The sequence below is a fragment of the Vulpes lagopus genome, chromosome 7, assembly GCF_018345385.1.
Source record: "Vulpes lagopus strain Blue_001 chromosome 7, ASM1834538v1, whole genome shotgun sequence".
NCBI classification, from domain to species: Eukaryota; Metazoa; Chordata; class Mammalia; order Carnivora; family Canidae; genus Vulpes; species Vulpes lagopus.
The window spans coordinates 87,224,937-87,246,086 of record NC_054830.1 but is presented as its reverse complement, the minus strand read 5'-3'; the positions used below and the strand labels follow the sequence as shown (position 1 = coordinate 87,246,086).

The 21,150-nt window shown below is 42.4% G+C and overlaps 1 protein-coding gene and 1 long non-coding RNA gene across 10 annotated transcripts in view; one reads left to right on the top strand and one right to left on the bottom strand.

Annotated features, from left to right (window-relative positions):
• Window positions 1-21,150, bottom strand: part of MOB3B (MOB kinase activator 3B) — a 188,769-nt gene that overhangs the window by 44,773 nt on the left and 122,846 nt on the right. The gene's annotated exons all lie outside the window — the stretch shown is intronic.
• LOC121495352 lies at window positions 1,430-10,762 on the top strand. 7 transcript variants are annotated; one of them, XR_005988964.1, is made up of 5 exons: window positions 1,430-4,808; window positions 6,990-7,193; window positions 7,817-7,987; window positions 8,214-8,527; window positions 8,792-10,762. It is a non-coding gene; the product is annotated as an uncharacterized LOC121495352 (long non-coding RNA). The 7 variants fall into 7 exon arrangements; XR_005988966.1 differs by having other exon boundaries at window positions 2,998-4,808; window positions 8,214-8,279; window positions 8,384-10,762; XR_005988962.1 differs by having other exon boundaries at window positions 3,015-4,808; window positions 8,214-10,762.

The following is a 21,150-nucleotide window of genomic DNA, read 5'->3' as shown; positions in this document are numbered from 1 at the left end:
GTATGTTTCAAGAGGTACTCCAGATAATCATGATCTGTATTAAAGTTTAAAGACCACTGGCCTAGAGTATTCCTTGTGCATATTTGTAACCCAGGAATATAGCCCACTTAACCAAACTGGGAAACTTACTAAAGAGTTATAGAATCTGGTGTCAGATAGACTTGAATTCAAGTCTCTGTCTGCCATTGACTAGCCACATGATCTCAGGCAAGTGAATTAGCCCCTTTCATGCTCGGTTTCACCATGCAGGACATGGGGATAACATTAAACTTGTATCTACCTCATTGAGTTATTACGAGGATTAAATGGAAAAAAATAATGAAAGGTAGTTTGCAACATAGGTAGAGCTCAATAAGTATTTGCTATTATCATTACCCATCAGAGATACTATTATTAGTGGTCAGGAGGCTGGGAAGGAAGCTTCAGAGGTGGAGGAAGCCAAGGGATCTGGTGGTTTGAACATCCAAAACAGATGTTTGTTTCCTGACTCTTCTCTTGGATTTAGATTACACCTGCCGTTGGCATGAACAGATGAGTCTCCCAGGATGAGACAATAAATCACTCTCTCAGGAGCTGTCTTCAAACTGTGGATGTACTGAAAATATATGGCTAGAGGCAGAGGCTTGGTCATCTGAATGTGAGAACTGCCAGGGGTGGGAGGAGTGGGGAGAAGGGGCGGGAGGCTACTATTACCTAGACTGGTGTTCTCAATGGGGGCTATAAGAAGCACCTGAAGGGCTCATTAAAACACAGATTCTTGGGGGGCACCTAGGTGGCTCAGTTGGTTAAGTACTTGTCTCTGGATCAGGTCATGATCTCAGCAGGGTCCTAGGATCCAGCCAGGAGTTGGGCTCCCTGCTCAGCGGAGAGTCTGCTTCTCACTATCCCTGTGCCCCTCCCCTTGACTCATGCGCGCATGCATGTGTACTCCCCTCCTCTCTCAAATAAATAGATAAAATATTTAAAATAAATAAAACACAGCTTGCTGGGCTACACCCCAGAGTTTCTGCGTGTTTGGGGTGGGATCTGGGTTTTGCACTTTTATCAAATTCCCAGGTGATATTTACATAGCTGGTCAGACCACACTTCCCACGCTAAACTGAAACTTCATGAAGCTGATAGGCAACACTGAATTGCGACCGATAGAAATTTAAGAAAGGAAGAAATGTTCTCTAAGACATTTGAATTTCCTCTCTAAAATTCAAATTCCTTTTGATGTGCTATTTAGATTTGCTTCAGAATAGGACTGGCCAACTTGACAGATGTGCTGATGGTCACGTTTCATTTGAACCCCAGGTCCCATGCAAGGTATTGGAGAGGTGGGGTGATGGGTGGTTGCAGCCCCTAAGCTTCTCTCACATGTAGCAGTGATGAGGGGGGCCACTAATCATTCCCAGTTATCATTCCCACCAATCATTCCCATCCTTCCAAGAAATCAACCCACACCAATCACTTGATATACTAAGCATCTGTGTACACAATGTCACCCTTTCCACAATCCTATGAGGTAGGTATTACTTATATCCCCACTTTACAGATGAAGATGATGAGCTCAGAGAGGTTAAACAGACGTTCTGAAGGCATATGGCTAGTAAGGATCTTCAGAAATCAGACCTCAAAATATTTCCCTTTCTTACCCACACAGTGGGTAGAGGAGTCCTAGCTTGTAGAATGAAAAGACCCTGTGTATGGCTGAGAACAAACCAGGCATTGTTGGCATATGGTCACTCTGTATCTGAGCCAGGGCAGAGCTGAGATACTGGAATGGACTCTGCATCTGGGTGTAGGTAAAAAGGGCATACATAGTCCTTATTCTTATTCACCTACCCTCCAGCAAGCTCTGGTCCCACCATCTGGACCAACTGAACAAGAGGCAGAGTTGGCCTCACCCTATCCAGTTCCCTGATAACCACCCTCAAGGATGTGGCCAGGATGATGATATCCATCCCCAGGCCAGCCCCACCCTCAAAGGGACACAGTCAGTGTTTAGAACCAGAAGCATCCATCAGAACTGGAGTTTAGCCCAGCTGAATGACCATGGGGATGAAAGCTAGGGATTTCTGTGGCAGTCCATTCATGCCTCTGGCCCACTCTTTGGCTTTCTGGTCTAATCACCCAGCCCCTACCAGCTTGGCTTCATTCCCTGACCCAGAACCACAACTACGGGACTATATGTATCTTTGGGTATAATATGACAGGGCAAAGGCAGAGCCTGGACAAGTGATTGAAGTGATAAGAGAAACTGAGGTCTTATCACACAGGGAGGCTAAGAGAAGACTGGAAAGATAGGATTCAAATACTGAAAGGCTGTCATTTGGAGGACAGCAAGGGAGAAGATGGCAGCAAGCCATTTGCCCATGGCTACAAAGCTGACAGGCACTGGAGTGGAATTCAAGCCCATTTCTTTCTGATTTCCAAGTCTGTTCTCTTTGCACTACTCTCTTCCGCCTCCTTAAGGTCAGAGGCAATCCCTTTCTTCTTTAGGTCACTGCAAAGGCAAACTTTTGTTTTCCCAGAAGTGTGCGAAAGCGGGATGCACTGCTTCAGGTGATGCTGAGCTTCCCACGCAAGGAGGTGTTCAAACAGAGGTCACTGCTAGTGGTGTTGGTGGCGAGGGAATCCACGCAAGAGAAGGTGGTTTCCATCACTGGCCACCAGCGACAATCCCCTACATCTGTTAACAGGACAGATATCCAACTCCCCTTCTGATCTTCCCTGAGAATTGGTAATTTCTCAAGGTACATTCAGGGAACTGTTAGGGTCTCCTTCACCTCTGAGATCCTATGACTGTAGAGATTCTGGTGTAAGAAGGCCAGCTGTAGGGCATCAGTACGATGTTAACAGTGGCAACAACACTAGCTAACTGTTCAGTGTTCAGTGCCAGGACCTGTGTATTATATCACAAAGTCTTCACAACCACTCCTCTGGGAGACACCACTGTCATCCCCATTTCCCAGATGAGAAATTAGGGTAACAGATTAACTTCCCTGCCCAAAGTCACACCACAAGGAGTTGGTGGAGCCAGTCTGTGAGTCCAAGAAGGTTGGCTCTAGATCTTTACTCCTAACCATAGGAGAAGGCACCAAATGTGACCCTATCCAAAGCCATCCAGACCAGGGCAGGTTCTGAATGAAACCTACCAGCGGTTAATCTCCCAAATAACAACAACTGCACAGTACAGGAAAACACCAGGAGTGAAACCGATTCAGACTTTAAAATAACCATAAGAACTAAGTTACAGAGCCCTCAGAGTATAAAGCCTAGAAATTTCTTTGTCTACATGTATTATATTGGGTTTTTAAAATTTAAACTTTTCAATGCAAAGGGCATCCAAGTAATTCGTTACACCATTCCTTCACTTCAAAACAAAACAAAACTGGCTCCTTAAAAATGATTTTATTCTGTCATGGAGTGCTCAAACAAAATGGCATAAATATATTGACTCAATGGTTAAAACATTAACTCCAGTGAACCTCCTGATGTGCTAATTCAACAGAACCTACCAATGCCTTTCTGGGAAGAGTTGGGTCCCCACCCCCTGCTTGCAGAGTGTGCTCAAATCCTGCCCCCTGCCCTGCCATGGGTCTAAGGGCCATGAGTGTAAGAGTCACCACGTAGGAGTGAAGGTTTAGAGCAGAGCCTTTCTCAATCAAATATGTTCTCCTTTCCTCTTTCTGGGCCAATCTCGAGGTTCAGAAGGGTTGAGTGCAGAAAGAGATGGGATCTTTACACTCTGAGTGCTGAACTCACTGGGGACTTTCCAGGTAAATGCCCTATTAAACTAATCCTTTCATTAAAGTAGGTTCTGGTCTAGAAGTCAGGAGGAGTGGGGTTGGTTCATCTTCTGACTGCCACTCCCTCTTCCCTCCAGCATTGCCAATCACCCTAGTTCTTGCTTCCAGCCCAGGCCTCTTAAACTATTTTTGTTATTTAATAATCCTCTCTCTCAAAGTTGCTAACCCCTTTTGAGATTGGTTAAAACTCACAAGTGAGAATTGGAACAGTGTGAGTGGTTTCAAGCAGTGAGAGATGTCTGGACTTTTTCCCCGCTGCCTATGGAAGTTCAATGGAAGCTGTGGGTAGGAAGAATATAGCCAATGTCACCCATAAATTATCTGGGGAATACCAATTCACATCACCTCTCACCAGACTAAGATCCGAGTGACCTTTGGAGGAACTTGATTAACCTCTGCAGGGTTGTAGGCTCCTAAGCTGACAAACAAAGAGGTTTGGCTGAGATCAGACTGTCTCAAACTCTTTACCTGCTGGGGCTGAGGTGCTTCCAAGTTGGTGGGGGGAACAAGGGACCTCTTCTTCCACGTACTTATCCATTTTGATGTTCATGTTCTGTGTAGAATTTGACAAAATTACAGTTTGAAAATTCCTAGCCTAGGTGATTTCTAAGGTTCCTTCCGGACCTAACATTCTACGGTTCTGAGATGCAATTTTCACAGAAAGAGACAGCTGTCTCCTCTTGATGTTGCCCTTCAACCCACGCTGATCTGGAAATTGTTTAAGGGCTCATATCTCTTCTCTGGAGTCCTCAGAGCTACAAATTTTGCCAAATGACTGAGAAGCTGCCTCCATCTTCTGCACATCCTTGGACCAGATGGGACCCTCAGTGTCCCTGAAATTCTGTTGCATGCTTCTGCAAACCAAGCCAGCTGCAGACGGCAGGTGTCTGGAAGGAATGGCCACTTCAGGCATCACATCCAGGCTGGGCCCCTCATGGCACTACCTGGTTTGTGATAGAATTAAAGACAGTTTCCTTTCAGGTGTTGCTCTGGGATTTCCAAGTCCATGAAAAGGTAATATTAAATTAGTAAGGGGTAGTTATAACTTGATAGGACTGGGTATTCTCAATCTAAAGCCTTGGTGTCAAAAAGCAAGGATTCATAATTCTAACTTCCCTTCATTCCAGCTTATTTCACGTTTCTGGGCCTCAGCTCTTCCATAGGTCAAATAGGTGATGAAGTGACATTGTGTGTGTTGATGGCGTGGCACAGTGTCTAACACTGTAAACGTTATTATCTATTATTGCTTCCACTTTGTACTAAGTGAACATTTGGATTGCCTTAAAATGCGATGAATAATAAAAGAAGACAAATTAAGAGGCTCAAAGTTACCTAGCTGTGTGGATACCCACTGCTTTAGGTATCAAATCAATTCTCTTTCTACAAGGGCTTCTCTGCCTAAAGTTTCAGGCTCCCCACAACACACCAACCAGATTCAAGTGTTCCCAGTTATTCCCATGCTCTGACTCATTCTTTACACCTAGAAGCTGGAAAGTATGTACACTGTTCAGAAGATCAAGGCCAACCGTCCCCCAACTCCTCCACCCCCACTCTTGTGGCTTAAGGCAGAGAAACCACCTAATAAATCAAGGTATATTATGCATTCCTTCATGCTGATTCATACAAATAGCTCCTTAGCTCCTACCTGGGCTGAAAAAGATAAGACCAAGAATTCTATGAACTTTGCCTTCCCAGGACACAGTAAAACCCAGTAAGTGTGAATCTCTAGTGATATGTGGTTCTTCAGTGTACCATGAGAGATGAAGGGATACTCAGGGGCCACTTAGAATGTTACCACTATAGAGCAGAACTGGCATAAACAGGGTGCTCATTGTCTCCCAGTGATGTGAAATTAGCAGTTTCCCTCCCCAATCCTACTGAAAGCCCCACAGCAATATCATGAACTTCCAGGATGTGGTGCTGCTACATGTCCTTTATGTGTTAAACATATAAACAGTTAAACAAGCAAAACCTCATTACGTGAGAAGGTAACGGAGGAGGGGAGAACAAATTGATTAAGAAGAGAGAACAAATTGATTATGTGGAGGGAGAAGATCTTCATCAATATATATTGACTGCATGCCAGGCACTATTCAGGTTCTTTTTTTAGATTTTTTTTTTTTTAATTCATGAGAGACACAGAGAGAAAGAGAGACAGAGACACAGACAGAGAGGGAGAAGCAGGCTCCATGCAGGGAACCTGATGTGGGACTCGATCCTGGGACTCCAGGATCACGCCCTGGGCTGAAGGCGGCGCTAAACCACTGAGCCACCCAGGCTGCCCTCAGGTTCTTTATAAGAAAGGTAGGAAGGTGAAGTAGCAAGAGCATGGATTTGGGACCCAGCCCGTCACATTCACATCCTGGCACATGGTTACTGGGACAAGTTATATAGTCTCTCTGCATCTTGAAGGTAATAACAAAACCTCACTCAGAGCACTTCCTAAGGATGACACAAATTCCTATGTGTTGGTGCTTTCACGACACAGCCTGGTGCATAGGAAGTGCTGTAGAATGTGCAGTTTTTCATAAGGTTTCTCATTTAATCCCTCCAACTCATTCTGATCATTGTGAGGCTGGTAGGGTCTAAGCTTTATAGTTAAAGAAACCTGGACACAATTTATCTAGAGTCACATGTGCAGTAAGTGGAAGTTTGGGAATTCAGACTCAGCCTCAAATGATTCCAAGTCAGTTAGATAAATAAACACTGATTTATGGAGGCTTCATGAGAGAGGGCCAGATAAATTGTCAAAGGAGCTGACAATAGGTTGTGGGATGGCTCCTGAGGCATGTCTAGAAGGGCCAGCAGGCTGTTTATATGTGGATGTGGGTGTACAAGGGTACCTATCTGTGGAAACATATTATTTTCCCTTTAAAGCTGGACAGAGCAACTCTGTGAACCTAGCAAGCCAGTGCCTTTAAAGAGTGTCTGGGAAATGCATGCATACATTTCCTGGTAGGGTGATAGCAGACTGCATTCTTAATTTGTTATTTATATTCTACCCAAAACCTAGTGGGCATCTAATAAATGGTTGTGATTACCCTTAATTACTATTCTATTTGGTATGAGGTTAAATTTACTTGTATTATCTAGCATTCCTCAAAGTTAGATCTCAAATGGATAGATGTTCCTTAAAAAAATTGTTTTAAATATATCAGAGTCAAATAAAATGCTGTTTACTCTGGCTCTTTCCAGGAAATTTCCTGATGTATACAAACATCATAACGGTTCTGAGAAATTCTACAGTAAAGAAATATGCTTCCTTTTAATGCAATATTTCCTAAGCCTACTTGGCCACAGAACACTTTTCCATATAATAGAAACTTTGGGAAATGTTGAAACGACCTGATTCAATTTTGACTTCTCTGCAAGCAAGGGATAATTACCCCCATTTCTGAGGTAAGAAAATAGAAACCCATCCAGTAGGTGGAGGAGCCACTGCTAGACACCCAAGTCTCCGCCTCCAAAATAAGAACTCTCACATTTCTAGAACATTGAGCTATAAAAGCCACACCATCACAGGCACTATGTCTTTTGCTTTTCATTTTAAAATATATAGGTGAAACTAAATGTTAGTAGAATTAAGTGACTTGGCCAAAACCACAGAGCTCCTTAGGAGTGGACAAGGGGATAGGCCTACATTCACTAACTTGTAAAAATCTGTGAATGGAGAAACAAGCTGCCATGGATGGTCATAACTGGTCTGAGTGCACACCTGCCTGACCTAAGAACCAGCCCAACAACCAGCCCAACAGAACCGATCTTTCATGCATTTAGGGTGAGCTGCAGGAATGCAACTGTTACTTCAGAGCTCAATAGCTCAATCTCAGTCCATTCACACTGGCAACAAGCTGGCACAACCCTCACTGAACTGATGGAAACAAAAATCTGGCCACTTGGAGATTATAATCACTCTCATGAAAACGACTGTTCAGCAGCAACTCCTATTCTCCCAAAGGAAACAGTGCAGGCAAATGTACTTTAGGATCAGCACACGCCCACAGCAGCGCTCTCTCCATCAGGACCTCCCTCTAACATGTCTCTGGCATAAGTGAGTGTCAGATGGAAGCATCCCCCAGGCTTGCCAAGTGCCTCCCCTCGCAGCCCCCCCTGCTGTTCTGCCAGTAAGTAGCATCTGAACGAGAGAGAGGCAAGTCTTCCTGGCCACATGGCCCCAGCCCGGACCTGGGAAGGTGAGCCTGGTTCCAGCCAGTAGCAGCCCCCCGCCCCCACCCCACACACCCTGCCGCCCCTCTCCCAGAAACCCAGATCATGTCTCATGTCTCACCAATTACAAAGGTTGCTCAGGGAGTGCCTGTCCAGGGGAAGTGGGATGAGCATCTGGAGACCATTATAGGATAGAGATAGGCATCTTGCCTTAGAAATCGGCATCAAGCCCAAACTGTGTAATTCCTGCAGCACAGCCTACCACAGGGCAGCAGGACTGCCAGAGGAGGAGAAGGGAGAAAAAGGAAAGTCTATAGGGTATGTTTCCCTGAAGGCGGTTTTTTAGCTGAGTTTCTTCCGTGGGGTTTACCATACTCCCCTGAATTCTTATACTCATATAACTTTTTTTTTTAAAAAAAAAGCAAAGCAGGACATACCAAAGAACAGCAACTATGTTTCCCAATTCATGTCAACTCAGTAAAAAATGTATTCAGCACTCCAGAGTGTCAGACTCTGTGCTAGGCACCATGCGACTGTCACGACAGAGTGACAATAAGATAAAGAAGGTAAGACAGGACCAACAGGTGGTCTTGAAACTGTATTTTGCAGCTGTTACAATGGAGCCTAAGAGACTGCAATGGAGTTTGGGGTGGTGACAGGCTGAGGGCGTGGGGTTCTCTCCTGCTCACTCCCCTCTCATCCACTCTCCCCACCAACCTCCACAGCTCCACTATGGCCTGGTCTCTAGGTCTCTTTGCAGGGAGAGCTGTTGGGACACTTAATTGCTTGATTAATTTCTATAAATTTCTTAATTTCTATAAATCCCTCAGGAATATTTGAAGATACTTTCTGTAGGCCTGCTCAGGGAACAGAACTCTTATTGAGCATGTGAAGACAGAGGCCAACATTGATTGCCCTAATGGGCTCTGGCAGAGGAAACACACTTGAGCGAATTGTTTGCTGAGAGCTTTAGAGCGTGCCCCAGCGCTGGCCAGGCCTGGCACGGCCTCAAGTACCAACTTGCTGCCTTTGACAGTTGGCTGTGGCAGCTGCTGAGAGATAAGCCCCAGAACACCCTGAGGTGTGGATGCTTCTGGTGCCAACCATTATGGTGAAGGTTGCCTCTGGGACTCATGCACAGGAATGAAGAAGGTTTTCAAACACTTTCCCCACAGACATGTTTGGGGAGGCTTTCAACCTCGTAAGCTTTGGACATCTTGAATGCTGCAGAGACCTGCAAGAAGCCCACGGACAGTCTATCCTGTGACTGTGTTTCCTTAGGCATACGTTGTTCACAGGTGGGAGGCAGCATGTCAAAGACATTGGGTGTCCTGGCTCCACTGCTGTCTTCCTTGTGACCTGGGGCAGGCGAGTGACTCCTCTCTATATTTTCTCATCTGAGAATCAGGGGGCAGTATGCTTCCTATCTCACAGGCTTGGGGGTGTTAAATTAGCCACATGAAGTGGTGAGCATATTAGGTAGGTACCTGATATATTTCAGCCATTTTTAGTATTTTAACATTATTGTTAACACAGCTGATAGGAACAACTCCATAAAACCGAAGGAAATGTCCTGTCACAGCAATAACCCATTTGATGGTCTCGATCTGGAAGTAATAAGGCTAGTCAAAAAGAAAAAAACCAAAAACCAAAAACCAAAAAAAACCACAAGACAAACAAAACAACAAAAACCCACCACAGCAACAAAACAAAAAAACTACAGCAGATCGAAAGAACTGCTATGTTGACAGCAATGCTCTATCTTCTCAAGAACAGCATGAAGAATTTTTTTTTTTCAGATGCAAAACATGTAAGTGCAAGAAACTTCTCTCCTTAGAGATTCACCAGATGGAAGCTCTTTTCGAAGGAATTTCAAAATCTATAAATGTAGCACAAACAGGGTCAGGTGTAACCCTGTATCGGTTGTCATCACGTTCTTGATGGCCCTTAAGGCCCAGTCTGCCTGAGTTCCAGTGATATTTTATTAGCTACAGGAATTGCATTTCAGAATGTGTTTTGAAGGAAAATGTCATGAGCTTATCTTTCCAGGGGCCAAGGCAGCAATCAAAGAATCAGCTCATGACTCATGTTATATCCCTCATCCAAGCACATTTCCTCCTGCAATCCCCTGGCTGCTGTGGAGGTTTTGGGAAAGGTGTGAGCGTTCATCCCTCCTAAGTCACGTGAACTCAGCACACCTCTCATTTCACAGCTGTCTGCCATTGCCACAGTAATGGAAGTTTTATTTGTACTGGCTTCTCCACGCAATCTGGAAATAGCAAAATGTGGCAGAGTTGCTTCTGGGTACCAAAAATAATGTTACAAGCCTGTGAAAATGAATACTTATGACTTAATGAAATCTGTGGCCATAATGTGTACTTGCTAAGAAAATGAAACTTAGGTGCCTCCTTTAAACAGAATGATAGGGGAGAAATGCTTGAATAAATGAATGTTTACTTTAAATATGTGTCATCAATGCAAATCACAATTTCTAAGATACTTTCAATCATGAGAATGCTACTGAAGAGATTTGGTAAATTTAGAACCATGGTTGAGGATTAAAGGCGATGCATCTTAGCAGGCAGACCATTTTACCTTCCTTTGAAAACACAGTAAAGTTATAAGGATGGAAGCTGGTGGGGGGCAGACTGCCTGGGCCTGAACCCAGCTGTTACTTAACTGTGACCTTAGGAAGTCTCTACAACTCCGTTTCCTCATCCGTAAAATGGGGATGATAATACTACCAAAGTCATGATGTTGTTGTAAAGAATAAATAAGTTAATATTTTTGATATATTTAAACCTATGGTTATGGCAACATTTTATCTAAATATTAACAGCTGCTACTATTACTATTTATTACTGTTACATTATCATGCTTATCATCAGATTCTCCCATTCTTCTTCCTGGGGCTGCCCTAAAGTTCCTTACATCAGCAACATTACCAGGAACATTTTAAGGCCAGAGATGTCCTCTCCAGAAAATCATTATAGCATCTCCTTAACCACTGACCTGTATTAACATTTCAGTCTGATTGAAAGTCACCTTAAAGGAATTCTGAGAGGCTGAGATAGAAAGCAGGAATATTAAATGAGGAGTAGTTTGTCTTGTGGCAAGGGGTGATGTACAGAGTTAACTTGCTATGCTATTTTGCTCCCCCCAGGAGGAGGACATCTGGCAATGTCTGCAGGCATTCTGGGTTGTTACAATTAGGAGGGGGAGGGGCTACCGGCAGCTGGTAGGTAGAGGCCAGGGGTGCTGCTAAACATTTTACAATGCTCAGTATGGTGTCCCCTGCCCCCTCCCCACCAGCAAAGAATCATCCAACCAAATGGCAACAGTGCCAAAGGTTAGAAACTCCACATTAGGGTAGACTTTGGAAAGAAAAGCAGTCTGGCTCCACAGGAGGTTCCACTTTATGATGGATATAGTTTCCAAAGGTCCTGGCCTACTTTAAAATGACTTTGGGGGATGCTACTCCTAAAGAAGTAGTAGTAATTTATTAGCAAGCACACTCGGTTCCCAGAGAGAGAAGACTAAAGAGCCAGTCCCCAAGCACCTATATAGTTTTCATTCATTTTAGCACTGAGGAGGCTACTGCCTTCAATATTTTCATTTCATGCACTGAAGCATCTGTACATGCTAGTTCTGAGCCTGGAGATGGTTCTCCAAATATAACGTGTCTAAGACATGCCCAACAAATTCCTTTCCTCTTCTTCCCAAACATGCCTATCTTCCCTACCTCGGTAAATGCTTTGACCATCTTCTCTGTTTCTCAAGGCCTCGGTCTAGGCAACATCCTCCTCTTCTCTCTTCCCCTCACACTCACATTCAGTCCTCAGGAAGATCCTATGGCTACCACCTTCGAAATACATCTTGAATGCTCCTCTCTTGTCTACTGCCACTACCCTTGCCTGACCACTGTCAATAACTTCCTAAATTGCCTCTCCATTGTTAATCTTGATAATCTCTAATTAATTCTCCACACAATGATCTAAGTCATCATTTAAAAAATAATAATTAAAGGCTCTGGCTCTTGAGATCCTTTGTTGGCTTCTCACTAATGTTTCAAATAAAATTCATACCCTTTACTATGGCCTGAGAAAGTCTTCTATCAGGGGGTCTCAAAGAATGTACCCAGCAGTGTCCTACTGGATCAGAGACTCCAGGTATGAGACCCCACAATCTGGGGTGATGGTGATGCATACTGGTTCGAGAGCCAGTGCTTATGTGATCTGGCTCTCCTCTTTTCTGATCCTATTCTAATCAAAAGGGTTTCTTTACAATTCCTTCACCATGCCAAGGTCTTTTCAACTTCAGGTCCTTACACAGTCTGCTCTAACTGCCTGGAACACATTTCCCACCCCTTTCTCAGATACTTCCTCTGACCCCTATTTCTCATGTAGATTTCTGCCTTCACCTTAAATTCTCTGGTAGTGTTCTTCATAGCACTCCTATCATAGTTGTTTTCTATCTTTTTTTTTCTGTCTTGCTTGTTTTTCTGGCTCTTCCACTAGTCTGTAACCTCCATGATGTCAAGACCATGTCTTGTTTGTTAATGTATATGCAATGAATACTACAGTGGGGGGTACATAGTAGATGATCAATCCAGAGGGTTTGAATGCATTATTACCCTACAGTACTTCCAGTAGAGCACAGGGAGACACAATGTGTGGCATCTGCCCCCATTCCACCATTTGAATGAGGACAGATATAGCTATCTGACCTCCACAGTCCTTCCCCCTTACACCTGGCTATGGCTTCAGAATTTGTTATGACACTTTACTGCAAGCACACACACACACACACAATTGAAGTTGTTACTTGCAGTGGATATGGAAGAAAATACTCTTCAATTCTCTAAATAGTATTTCAGTAATTTAATTGCTAATATTATTTATGTGCCTGACATTGTGCTAATATCTCACAAGCATTATATTATTTATGAACCCTATATAAAATGTCCAATAATGATTCCCACTTACAGTTGAAAAAAACTGAGCTGCAGCATAATGCCATCTGTCCAAGATGCCACGGTAAATGGCAAAGAGGGGATCTAAACCCAGTATGGCCTAGCTGTGGCGCCTGAGCTCATTGGTGAATTCCTTCATTGTGGTAAGAAAAATATGTGCTATACAGGTTGTCAGTGAGGAGCCCATAGCAGAGCACCTTGCCCAAGTGGAGGTACCAGAGGGAATCCTAGAGGAATTCTGAGGTACGGGTGAGTCAAAAGCATAAAAAACAGAGAAGCAGGGAAGCAGAGGCATGAACCCTTTATTCACACCTACTTCTTTCTTTTTTAAATTTTTAAATTTTTTTTTTTATTTTTAAAGAAGGAGAGGGAGGAGGGGAAGGGGGAAAGCGAGAGAGAGATTCTTAGGCAGGCTCCATGCCCTACACAGAGCCCTCCTCAGCGCTCCATCTCACAACCCTAATATCATGACCTGAGCCGAAATCAAGAGTTGGATGCTTAACTGATTGAGCCACACAGGCACCCCCACACCTACTTCTTTTTTTAAGAGTGGTCTTATTTGGGAAGAGGGGAGCTTTGGTAAAATGACATTTGGCTCAGCATTATTCTATTCAGAGGTTATCCTGCTGGCTGCTCTCATCTCGGGCGATTCTTCAATGATGATCTTCTTTCTGAATACTGGCAGCACAGCTGCTCTCTGTGAAGTTTACTGGTATAAATGAATGCTGGAGTCCAGTGGCAGTGCTTAAAAGATCTCTAGAGAAACACCTTTCAAGTTATACTTAGGCCCCAGCTAATATGATTCATGTCTCCTGAGCTGGTAATCCCTGATGTGATGAGTTAGGTTATTACTGGAAGTGTACTGTTCGTGTGAAAAATGTCATGGCAGAAAAAGTTTGGAAACCATAAATTATTACAGTATTTTAATAAAAGTAAGTGTTTATACAAAATATCCTCTCTGAGTGTGATCCAAAAGAAAAAAAGAGTTTCTCAGTTGATTTGCACTAAAGGGAAATCTGCATGGAGGTGGGAATTACAGCACAGTCTTTACTTCCATGGCAACTGACTGATGTCATTTACAGGATGGAGAATTTCCCAATGGGGCCAGGGTTTGCTTGGAGGTATTGCATGTTTAATCAAGTGTAAAACTGATTTCAAATTTAGGAAACTTTTTTAAGATTAATTTTACTTAAATTGATTTTGGAAGGAAGTGCTTAAAGCAAATCAGAAGGTTGTTTTCTAATATTTTAACCAGAAATGGATGTAGAAATCTCACATAATTCACAAAATTGAGCTTGACATGATGCCATGCCTCTGTGGAAAGAACAAAGAATTCTCAATGTGGAGAAGAGATCATCTCATGTGAAATCCAATGCTTTAAAATGAGAGTTTCTGGAAGTATCATTCCCAGATGAGCGGCATCAGCATCCCCTCAAAGGGGTCCTAAAAACTCAAATTTGGGGTCCTGCCCAGAACTACTGATTCAGTCTCTGAGGGCAGGGCTCCGGAATCTGAAGTTTTAGTGTTTCCCAGAGAATTTTTAATTGAAACCATTTTTTGGTAGAATCTGAAAAAAGCAACAAGGAAATGTTCTTTCATCATATCTAGGAGCAGGTAACTCTTGAGCATCATTACAGGTTAATGAAAATATAGACCATAATCACATATTAGCCCCATAGGTTATAGGAAGTATCAAAGGGTGCAAACAGCAGCATTTAAGACATTTGCGTGTATTTTGAGGAAAGCAAAACAGTGTCATATAGTAAGACTAGACTTCTGGGTTTCAAAATTCAGCACAATTTAAAAAACTGGGCAAAGGGATAAACACAAATTGTCTCCTTTACTTTGCCAATAAGGGCAAATAAAAATGCCTCTCCAGTTCTATCATTTCATAAAAGACTTTTTTTTAAGAAGTGACATTTTTAACACCAAAAAAGAAATAAGCAGAAAAGAATCTCAGAATAAAAAAGTCCTTTGCATAGAATTCACTGAAAAATAAGTACAAAGCATTTGATATGATGTCTGTACTTTTCTTGTTCTCATTTTGTCCCAGGGAGCACTAATGGTTCTAGCACCAATGCTTGGAACCTTTCATGTAGTGGAGAGACCAGGGTTTTGTAAAGTTAAAAGTCAGTTCTAAGCTTTGCCCCTTGCTAGCTGTATGATCTTAGCATCACTTGCATGACCAATTCATCTTGGCTTCCTCATCTATAAAATAAAAGTAATCGTCATTGTAACCATTTTTTTAAAAAAAGATTTTATTTATTCATTCATGAAAGACACACAGAGAGAGGCAGAAATATAGGGAGAGGGAGAAGCAGGCTCCCGGCAGGGAGCCTGATGCAGGACTCGATCCCAGGACCCCGGGATCACGACCTGAGCCAAAGGCAGATGCTCAACCACTGAGTGACCCAGGTGCCCCCATTGTAACCATTAATGGCTCAACATGGATTGATCAATTGTCACAGAACAGACTCAAAAGATGGCCTCCTCCTCTGGTTTTCCCTTCTTAGGCTTTACAGTCTAAGAAGAATCTTGTTGGATGTGAGCTAAAGACTTGCTTCCAATAGAAAGGAGGAAAGGGGGCTGCTTACCTAATGGTCCCCAGCTTTTTTTTTTTTTTTTTTTTAGCTTCTTTTTTCTCTGTCTCTAGATTCTGATGGAGTTTTGCATGAGGTAGATCTTTGGTATCTGGTTGTTACCAACTATCTGAAATAGTGGTTCCCTACATAGTTTGTCATAAAACAAGGGGTCCAAGTAAATTCCTGCCATACATGTTTAAAATGCTATCTAGATCTTTTTTGCTGTTTCTGTTATACCTTTTTGTGAGTAACTCATTTCCCAAAAGTAAGAGCAGTCCAGGTGATTATTTGTAAAGGGCAAAGAGGCTTATGTGGATTGGGGAAGAAGAGGTGTGTGTGAGAGACAGTGTGTAGAATCGGAGGGGAGGAGGGCTCCAGGACACCATGCACACGGCAGTTTATGTGAATGAGGTCCCAATGCTAATTGCATACCAACGAGTCATCCAAAATGATAGACCTGGGTGGAGGGAAGCACACAAATAAAGACTGTTCCACAAACAGAGCCTATGTGTGGGCTTCCAAAGACCTTAGTAAGACAATTCCATAACTAATACTTTTTGAATTTTATGTCAAGCATTATGATAAGCACTTTGTATGCACCATAGTTTCTCCCTCATAATAACCTACAATTATTATCCTCACTTTGTACATGAGGAACCCAAGAATTAAGTGTTCACTTGCTCAAGATCACCCAGCTGGCCAATGGCAGAGGCAGAATTTGATCTAGATCTGTGGTAATCTACAGTCTAAATTCTATACCTGATGGCTAAACCACCCATCTGAGTAGAAGAAAGTAGAGAACAGAGATATTGCCTACACTTATAAACTTTAAGGGAAGGTTGTTTTCTCTTCTTCCATTCCTCTTAAAGAGCCAGTTGACCAGCTCTGGCTTATGTTTTACCTCTGTGAAGGCAGAAAACAAAAGCATTTTGGAATAACTCATTCCTCAATCCCTAGAGCAATGATATCTCTGTTTTCCCGGGGCTAGGAGGCTCTCATGTTTGAGGCTCTCGCAGAATAAGTTGGTTGTTGTATTTCCTAAAGGGATGACCTCCCTTTCTTCATGCAGTAATCACTCATGCCCTGCTGAACTGGACGGAAAGCAGTAGCCAAATATCCTGTCGTCAAGCCTCCTCCAAGGCAACTCTGGTGAGTGGCTCTAATCGGTCACGTTATGCGGCTTTGCTAAGACTCACTTTATTAGCTACCACCAAGAGCTAATAAAACATGTCAGGAAGTCTCTGTAAGCTGTAAAAACATTTCCAAAGGTCACTGCCGACACTCCGGACTTCAATGACTTTTTAAAGGAAAAGAAAACAGAGGCAGAGGCCCAGAGTTTCAAAAGACAAAACTACCAAAAGTAGTGGCCCCAAACCGGCGGTAAAGGGCAGCAACTCCATATTACACGTCACTGAATAAACTCTGCCCAGAGGATGTCTTGAAGAAAAGGTCCAAAAGCTGCAGATGGGCAGTGGGGATGGTGGTGAGGAAGGAAAGTAGGACATACCACTTCCTAACATGAGGATACTTCTTTTCTCTTGGTTATTTAAATTTGGTGTGTGGGGTGTCTACCGGTCACACTTACTTACAATAGAAACCTTTAAAAACAACGGTGTAGGTAGCAGAGAAGGGAGTGATTTTAGATTACCCAAAGCACATAAGGCATTTTTTCTTAATATATGACTTTTTTCATTATAAAAGTAAGCATGCTTTTTAAGAAATAGTAGTAAAACCCAAAAAAGGAGACTAATCATGTCACCTTAAAAGCAGGCAACAGGTGATCCCTGCGTGGCTCAGCGGTTTGGCGCCTGCCTTTGGCCCAGGGCGCGATCCTGGAGTCCCGGGATCGAGTCCCACGTTAGGCTCCCGGCATGGAGCCTGCTTCTCCCTCCTCCTGTGTCTCTGCCGCCCCCTCTCTCTCTCTCTATGTCTATCATAAATAAATAAATAAATAATAAATAAATAAATAAATAAATAAATAAATCTTTAAAAAAAAAAAAAAAAGCAGGCAACAGAGTTACACGTTTTGTGTTCCAGGAGCCACACTTTAACAATTGGGATGTCTCAGGACAAATGACTAGAGCCAGTGGTTCTACTATCTTAACATATCTGAACATATTAATTAGCATTGAGATTTCCATTCACCACTGGTAGATAGGTCCAGGCCCAGAAGACACAATAACATTTTTATCCTGGTTTAGGATAAAAATTTTAGACTTGAAAATCTGAACTTTGGGGGGAAAAAAGGTCATCCATGGAGTAAGTGAGAATGGCATTTTGTAGAAGCTCAGCGTGAAAAGACTGTTGATAAACTGGTATGCTCCAGACCAAGAGAGGCAAGTTCTGTCCTGCTTTGGAGCAGTCGCCAGCCGGCTCTAGCACAGACTGCACATGGCTGTCCTTATAATTTAAGGCTGGCTGCAGTAGGGAGTGAAGGTGATTCAATCCCTACACATTACAATGCTCATCAAACTTAGTCACTAACAGGAGATACTGTAGGGTTGAGCTGAGTCAAATAAATTCCTTTTGTCTTACTGTTTTCTTTTTCCTCTTCTATTTGCTAAGAGCAGCAACACAGAGCAGCAAGGAGAGCCCTAGACTTTGGAGCTGAATGGAGCAGGGCTGAGTCTCTACTCTGCCCTGCCTGCTTCCTAACTCCAAGCTAGTTCTCTTGCTCCCTACTGCAGCATCTTAGCAATGAAGGTAACAATAGGACTAGCCTCAGAAACACTTGGAGGATTAAGTGAGCTTGTAAAGCTCTCAGCAAAAAGCTTGGCACCTAGCAGGCATTCAGTAAGTGAGGAATTCACAACACTGTCTTGCTGGACTGGGAGCTCTTTGAGGACGGGGTTGTGTCTCCTCCTTTAGATACCGAGCAAGAGGTGCCTGGTCATCACCCAGGGGATAGGGGTAGAGGTCTCTAAATATGCTCAAGAATAAGTGAATTTGGTTTGATTTATTTCACTTTCCTTTCCTGGTACATTATCCGGATTTTTGTTTCCTTCTCCAAAAGAGTAAGCCACATGTTTTCTTGCTTCAGATAGATGTATCATCGACAACAGGTTAAGGCTATCTGATTCTCTTCTTACTTTTGTACTTGTTTAGGAATATTTATCTTTCTTGTATTATTTTTAATAGTCAGCTTTCCTTTCCCCCTTCCTCTTTCATAGCTTTCCTCCCTGGGAGAACTGCTTTCCCTTCAGTTAGCGGGGTTCTGGTGAGTTTGCCAGTCTGTTATCCTCCCTACCCACCCCAATTCACATGTGCCCAGAATCTTCACTTGACTCTGAGATGAGCTACTCTGTAATAAATCCTTTTTCCTATGCAGGTTAGTCAGAGTCAGCTTCTGTTGCTCATAACCAAAGGGCCCTAATTGGTCCCTTCCTTTTTTTTTTTTTTTTTTTTCCTCTTCTTCCTTTCTAGTCATGTTTCCTTTCTACTTCACAGGTGATTTCCCATAGGTCTCCTTAACCATCTACCACCAATCTCCTTCCTCACTGAATATAGCACAATTTACTCCATTCTGTGCATAAAGATGAGCCACCCTTCTACTAACAGGTCAGCACTCTTTAACTACACAGTGACTCCATGAAATTCAGTTACCATCAAGGCAACCTGATATTTTGCTGACCAATATGTTAATGTCCTAAGTGCCCTAAGACTTGGCTATCACAGGCTTAAAATGGTAATGTGTGAGGAGAAGTGGCTATCAACTGCTTTAACTCTATTCACGTGACTGTGCTCTTAAAGGAGAGACTTTAAATGACTTGTGCAAGGCCAAAGGCTAGATAGAGGTCAGATAGGAATGTGGTCTCCTGATACTTGGGTAAAGTGGTTTCACCATCTGACTGGGCAACTTAAAAGGAAATGCTATTTTGGACCCAATCCAAGCAAATCTACTTTGTGAAGTAGAAAAGCCTTTGTCATAGGATGGTAACATCTACAAGACAGTCTCATAATAAAGAGATGTAAGAACTGTTCAAAATAAAAACAGGTCAGGGAAGAAAGAAATGTATGAAGATCGGAGGTGGGTGTTAAGGAATATGCCTGATAATACTACTTCTTCTACAGGGAGGTGCAAGGATCCTCCAAAACGAAATCATTCCAAGTCTGTCGCTGGCCAACACATATTGAACGTAACACATATTGGACATAACACACATTGCACATAAAAATATGCAGCGAACTGTTTTAAATTTGAAGGTTCCCACACACACAAAAATAAGCATTGGATAACTGACCCAAAGCAATGAACCAATAAAGAGTTATTTATTTTAAATTCATATAAAAATATTTAATTTTCTTTTATCCCCAAGGAACAAAAAATCATAGTCTCTTAAAACTCCCTGAGTGATTGAGTGAAAGTAATGGGAAAGGAGATATACAGGCTTTGGAAACACATTGCATAATACATGGATAGTTTTCCAAAAATTTTTGTTACATAACACTATATAAATATCATATCCACAAGTATGAACACTAAAGGCATATGGCAATGATATGTATCTTTAAAATTCTCTGATCTAAAAATCTGCTTTATAGCAGATATTTTCTAGACAGAGGTGTTAGTTGTTATAGCATCTGGCATATTACATTAGCTTTAAAAATGAATGAGATTAGATCTGCACACTTGACTTTAACCACATAATTAAATGTCTATGTAAGGCAGTTGCAATTGACAAAATGTGGGTAGATACAGCTTTCTCAATTTTTTTTTAACAGATTCTCTAAACTCAGAGAACTTTTAAATTGAGGGCTCTGAGGGACAGTGCTTAACTGTTAAACACATAAAGTGGGGTGGTCAAATATATGGCTTACATGTCACCATGTTCCCCATCACACTTCAAAGCAGACATGGCCAATTCCCTACAGCACTTTTTCATCTTAGGCCAGTCTCAGAATCTTCTTAACTCAATACAACAAACAGCCATAACCAACATGTAAATACAACCCCCCCTGCCCCCCCCACACACACTTACCATTCCTGTATTAAATAATCCTGGTACTCATGCTGCTTATCCAATGACTAAAATTTCCATAGTTCTACTAGTTAGCAAGTTCATTCATTATGTGGTTCTCCATAATGAAGAACTGTCATCAGTTACAAATGGGTCTAAAGATGTGCAGAATGTATGGGTCATTCCTTTTCCCTGGCTCTCAAAAATATATAGATGGGTGCTAAGGATCCCTGTACACTTCAATGATCTACTCTTTCCTTAAAATCTCTGTAATTGAAAAAAAAATAAAATAAAATCTCTGTAATTGTCTCTGTAATTTAGGTAAAAATATGGCAGCCCAGGCGGCTCAGCGGCTTAGCTCTGCCTTCGGCCCAGGGCGTGATCCTGGAGACCTGGGATCGAGTCCCACATTGGGCTCCCTGCATGAAACCTGCTTCTCCCTCTGCTTATGTCTCTGCCTTTCTCTCTCTCTCTGTCTCTCATGAATAAATAAATAAAATCTAAAAAAAAAATAAAAAATAATAAAGTAAAAATACCATCAAATAAGAGAGAGTAGTATTTTTTCACATTTTTCAGCTGAAAAAAATGGATTTTTTCCCTCCATCCAAGACATAGACCCCTATCTATTCAATTTCATATCCTCCCCAAAGTAAAAATAAAACCCAAAGGCAGGCCTA